A 6450-nucleotide genomic window follows, 5' to 3' on the forward strand; every position below is an offset into this window, starting at 1 on the left:
AGAGAGAGAGAGAGAGAGAGAGAGAGAGAGAGAGAGAGAGAGAGAGAGAATCTGGCCAGGAACATGTGGAGAAAAAAGGGTAAGGGGAATGGGGGAGAGGGAGAAGGGGCAGAGGATAAGAGTGAGGAGGGGGAAAGCATCCCCTTTTATGGGGAGTCAGACATACCTGGCTGTTGCCAGGTAACTGTGGGGCAGAGCCTAGATAAAATGCTAACAGGAAGAATATCAAGAATGCCTTGGAAATAAGGGTAAAATCAAGAGTACACCAATCGCCTGCCACTCCCACTGACCCTTTGGGATTTTTGTGCTCCCATCCTATAATGCTGAGCAGGGAAGGGTTAAAGCTCACGAGACTTCAAATAGCTGCCTGCGTGACAAAGAGAGCATAGCAAGGTTGTCACTGTACTCTGAAAGTCACTACTGACACCAGTACACTTTGATGTTCATGTGACCGAGATCCAAAAGTGAGAAGAGTCCCTTATCTTGATGATATCATTATCCTGAGAATGTGCTCTGCTTTTATGCAACCACGACATGGGGGTGGGGGAATGTGGACTGCTTTGTTGGGTAATAGCCTCAGGTCATGAGGAATTGAGTCAGGTTGTACGGGGCAATAATTCCTAGCCATGAAGAATGGCTTAGCCCCAGCCTGACTGTTCTGCTTCACCTGCAATATGCCTGGGTACTGAAAACAACCCACCCTTCTCTGGATCAACCACAGAAAATAGCTGTAACTTCCTGATAGCTACCAATCTATTTGTGTATGTACATATAATTGTCACCCAGACCTTCTAAATGCATTTAGCCTTCATCCTGTGGAAAAGTTGGGAACCCTCACTGTTCCTATAAAGCAGTCTCAGCCTGTTGGGATCAAGACTGTCTGCATCATTTTTCTTTTTTCTTTTTCTTTTTTTTTTTTTTTTTTTTTTTTTTTTTTTTTAGGCTTTTTCGAGACAGGGTTTCCCTGTGTAGTCCTGGCTATCCTGGAACTCACTCTGTAGACCAGGCTAGCCTCGAACTCAGAAATCCACCTGCCTCTGCCTCCCAAGTGCTGGGATTAAAGGCGTGCGCCACCACTGCCTGGCGCGTCATTTTTCTTATACTCTCGAGAGCATCTTTGTGTGTGTGTGTGTGTGTGTTTTGGGAGGACAGGATCTCATTGTGTAGTGTCCTACTGTGTAACTCTAGCTAGGTGAGTAGACCAGATCGCTCTCAGGCTTACAGAGATTCTCTTGACTCTGGCTCCTTGTGCTGGAACTAAGGATTAACCTGTCACACCTGGCCCACGCTTACCTTGAACTTGCGTTTTCACACCTTTGGATTTTCCTGAGAATTTAAATCTATAACCTTCAATTAAAGGTTATGCTGCTTGAGGCAGGCAGATTTGTGAGTTCGAGGCCAGCCTGGTCTACAGAGTGAGTTCCAGGACACCCAGGGCTACACAGAGAAACCCTGTCTCAAAAAACAAAAAAACAACAAAAACAAACAAACAAAAGGTTATGCTGCTTAAAGCCCCCCAGTCCTAAGAATCTTTTTTTCTTTTTTTCCTTCCCTCATACAGTACATCCAAAAATAAGTGGGCCTCCCAGGGATACGAATACAGCATAACAAGTTACAATAGGACTAGGCACAAATTCTTTTTCAGGGCTATACAAGGCAACCCAGTAGGAGGAAAAGGTCCCATGGGTAGAGGAAGAGTCAAGGACACCCCCCACTCCCACTGTTGGGAGTCCCACATAAATACCAAGCTAACAACCATAACACATATGCAGAGGACATAGTGCAGACCCATGCAGGCTCAGTGATTGCTGCTTCAGTCTCTGTGAGTCCCTGTGAACCCTGCTCAGTTGATTCTGTAGGCTTTATACCTCTGGTGTTCTCAGCTTCTCTGGCTTCCACAGTTATTCCTTCCCCTCTTCTACAGGATTCCCTGAGGGAAGGGACCTGGTGGAGATCTCCAATTTGGGCTCTCTCTTTATCTAATGTTTGGCTGTGTGTCTCTGCATCTGCTCCCATCAGCTACTGGGAAAAGCCTCTCGATGATGACTGGGCTAGATATCAGTCTATGAGTATAGCAGAACACCATTAGGAATCATTTTACTGATTTTTTTTCTATCTTAGGTCTCTAGACCATCCAGCCTCCTGGTCCTGGTTATCCAGACAGTGTTGGGTATGGGCTCTCTTTAGTCATGTGGGCATCAAATTACACCAGCCATGGGTTGGCCATTTCCACAAGTTCTGTGCCTCTGTTGCCCCAGCACATCTTGCAGGCAGGACATTTTAGGTCGAAGGTTTTGTGGCTAGGTTGGTGTCCCAGTCCCACCACTGGAAGCTTTGTCTGTTGCAGAAGATGGCTCCTGTATCCTCCTTTACTAGGAGTCCTTGCTAGGACTGCCCTCGTAGAATCCTGGGAGTTTCTACTGCACTAAGTTTCCACATTGCTCCTCAGATGCTCTCCAATTCCCATCGACTCTTCTGCATTCTCTTCCTCTATCCTCCCCTCCGTCTACCTGTTCTCTTCTAGTCCCATTCCCACCTGCTCCCAGTCCACCTGCAAAATCTAGTCTACTTCCCCCTCCCAGGGAGATCAATTTGTCCCCTTAGAGCCCTTCCTTTTCCTTTTCCTTTCTGGCTCTGTGGATTGTGTCATGATCATCAGTTACAGCTAATATCCACTTACCATGTTTGTTGTTCTGGGTCTGGGTTACTTCACTCAGGATGATTTTTCTTTTCTAGTTCCATCCATTTGTCTGCAAATTTCATGGCGTCCTCTTTTTTAACAGCTGAGTAATACTCTATTGTACAAATGTACCACATTTTATTTATCCATCCTGGGATTTCTGTTTTCCCGTATGAGGTTGAGTTTTGTTGTTTCAAACTCTAAAGAATTGTTTTGGGATTTTGATGGGGATTCTGTTGAATCTGTAGATTGCTTTTGGTAGGAAGACCATTTTTCACTCTGTTGATCCTACCAATCCATGAGCATGGGAAATCGTTCCATCTTCTGAGACAATTATGAGTTTAAGCACCTGGAAACCCTCATCATGCAAAGACAGCATTTCCAGTACCTCAGCCCTAGCCTATAATGTACACTGTCCTTTAAAACCCCCTATCCGTTCCCCAAGGTTTATATCATTACCCCCAAGTAAGAGAGCTGTTTCACTGAATATCATCTAGCCAGGCTGCTTCACTTCCCACAATACAGAGGAGTGGTAACACTGAAAAACTGTTTCAAAGAAGCCCCTCTCCCAGCCCTCCTCCCTTCCCCTCCCCCTTCCCATCCCCCCACCTCCATCTGTTCTGTTAATCTGTGTCTTCTTATTGGAGAATTGAGACTGCTGATACTGAGAGATATCAGTGATTGTTAATTCCTGTTTGGTTTTTATTGTTGTTGTTGGTGGTGGTGGTGGTATGTGTAGGAGTGTATATTGAGGTAATTTTATGGGAGGGTTTCTGTCATATTCTTACCTGTTTTGTTCCCAAGAAAATGCCACAGGAACGCTGTAATTTATTAATAAGCTGTCCACACTATGATGGGCAGGTTCCGAGGTATACTAATCTTTTCCACACTGCTAAAACCCACATGAATGATCCATTACTTGCCAAATTAGTGTCTCCGGGGAAGCTTCTGCCCAGGACAGTGGTCTGTCCTCAGGGCAAACTTCTCTTGGTCTTGTGCTCCTGCTCCATCCCACCTAAAGGCCACCTCCTCCCTGTCTCTTTCCTTCTCCTTTGGTCCCTACCTGAGACAAGTCCTGCTGCTCTCACTCTCTCTCTCTCTCTCCTGCCCAGGCATGGCTCTCGCCTTTTATTAAGAGATTACTGAGGAGATTCTTTACAGCACATTGGTCAACACAATGCTCATGTTGTATGCACAAGAGTAACTCCAACAATGTGTGGTGTGTGTGTGTGTATGCTTCCCTTCATTTGGTTTTGCTCATTATTGTCTATGTTTTTGTGAGTATAGTTAACCTCCTTAGATTGATGTTTTCCTTCTGGTACATTCTGTAGGGCTGGATTTGTGAATAGACATTGTTTAAGCTTTACTTTATCATAGAATATCTTGCTTTTTTCATCTATGGTTATTGAAAGATTTGATAGCTATAGAAGTCCAGGTTGGCTGGCATCTGTGGTCTCTTTGAGTCTGTAGTACATCTGCCCAGGCCCTTCTGGGTTTTAGTTTTCATTGATAAGTCAGGTAAATTCTAATAGGTCTGCCTTTATTTGGTACTTGGCCTTTTTGCTTTACAGCTTTTAATACTCTCTTTTTTTTTTTTTGTCCTGTATGTTTAATGTTTTGGTTATTATGTAGACAGAGTATTTTCTTTTCTGCTCCAATCTATTTGGTGTTCTGTAAACTTTTTGTACTTTTATAGGCATGTTCTTTAGGTTAAGTAATTTTTCTTCTATGATTTTTTTTAAATATTTTCTGAGCCTTTGAGCTCCTTTTTCTATTATTCTTAGAGTTGGTCTTTTCATAGTGTCCCATTTCCTGGATGTTTTATAGCAGGACTTTTTTAGATTTAACATTTTCTTTGTCCTTCTATCATATCTTCAATGCCTGAAATTCTTTCTTTCATCTCTTGTATTTTGTTTACAATCCTTGTGTCTGTAGTTCCTGTTTGCTTACCTAGATCCTAGATTTTCCATTTCCGGGATTCCCTCAGTTTCTGATTTCTTTTCTTTTCTTTTTTCTTTCTTTTTTTTTTGTTTTTTGTTTTGTTTTGTTTTTCAAGACAGGGTTTCTTTGTATAGTCCTGGCTGTCCTGGAATTCACTCTGCAGACCAGGCTGGCCTGAACTCAGAAATCCGCCTGCCTCTGCCTCCCCACCACCCCCCGGCTCAGTTTCTGATTTCTTTTTTGTTTCTATTTCCATTTTGGGGTCTTGAACAGTTTTATTTGCTTTTTTTTTTCAACTGCTTATTCTTGGCTTTCTTTACTGGAATTAATCATTTTTCTCCAATTTTTTTTTGTTTGTCTTTTCTTCTATTTCTTTAAGGGGTTTGTTCATTTCCTTTTTAAGGATCTCTGGGATCTTCATAAAGTTGATTTTAAGGTTATTCTCTTGTGCTTCAGCTGTGTTGGAATACTCAGGGCTTGCTGTATTATGACACCTGGGCTCTGGTGGTGACATACTACCCTAACTATTATTACTTGTGTTCTTACTCCCCTAGGCATCAGGGTTAGGGGAGATTATAGGCCTAGGTGTGATTTCTGGGCATGTCTTTGTTGGATGGGTGTTTCCTTCCTTTGTTTCAGTTTCCTCTCTGGTCATCTGGCTGGTGTGGCCTGTGGTTGGACAGAGGGCCTCCACCTGAGTTGGGGACTGGACTGCTGGTGGGAGTCTGAGGGGGTTCCCTGGGCAGGTGGACTACCTGGGCTTCTGGCAGCTGGTGTGGCCTCTGGTAGAGCAGGTCTCTACCTGAATTGGGGGACTGGGACATGGTGAGAAGGATGGGAGAAGAGATTGGGGATAGGTGGCACACACTGAGGGAGTAGGGGTGGTCTGAGGTCTGTGGCCTACCTGGAATTCTAGATGTGGCATGGTCTCTATTCAAGCAGGGTATCTCTGCTGAAGTTGAGTACCAGAGCATAGTGACAAGAGAGGCAGGGTGATTGCAGGTAGAGGAGACACTGAGAGAGTAGGGGTTGTTCTTCAGGCAGACATCCTACCTGGAGTTCTGGTGGCTGGAGGAGACTAGTGATTGCTAGTCAGCAGGGTGCATCCCCTGGAGTTGGAGGCTGAAATATAGTGACAAGGACCAGCTCTGAGGATCTCTGCCCTGTGCTGCTTCTTCTTCTTCTTTTTTTTTTTTTTTTTTTGGTTTTTCGAGACATGGTTTCTCTGTGTAGCCCTGGCTGTCCTGGAACTCACTCTGTAGACCAGGCTAGCCTCGAACTATCGAACTCAGAAATCCGCCTGCCTCTCCCTCCCAAGTGCTGGGATTAAAGGTGTGTGCCACCACCACCCGGCATCTTCTTTTTCTTTTTTAATATCTTGGTCATAGCCAGTCTACACTCAATCCCTCCAACTTCCCCCAGGACCCCCATCAGCTCCCTCCCAACTTCATGCTCTTTTTATAATATCTGTTTTAGTTAGGCTTTTACTGCTGTGAACAGACACCATGACCAAGGCAACTCCTACAAGGACATTTAACTGGGTCTGGCTTACAGGTTCAGAGATTCAGTCCATTATCGTCAAGGCAGAAGCATGGTAACATCCAGGCAGGCATGGTGCGGGAGGAGCTGAGAGTTCTACATCTTCATCTGAAGGCTGCCAGCAGAATACTTACCTCTAGGCAGCTAGGACAAGGGTATTAACGCTTACACTCACAGTGACACACCTCCTCCAACAAGGCCACACCTCCTAATAGTGCAACTCTCTGGCTCAAGCAAAATGCAAACTATCTATCTATCTATCTATCTATCTATCTATCTATCTATCTATC

The sequence above is a fragment of the Grammomys surdaster genome, unplaced genomic scaffold (assembly GCF_004785775.1).
Source record: "Grammomys surdaster isolate TR1022 unplaced genomic scaffold, NIH_TR_1.0 186, whole genome shotgun sequence".
Taxonomy (NCBI): Eukaryota; Metazoa; Chordata; class Mammalia; order Rodentia; family Muridae; genus Grammomys; species Grammomys surdaster.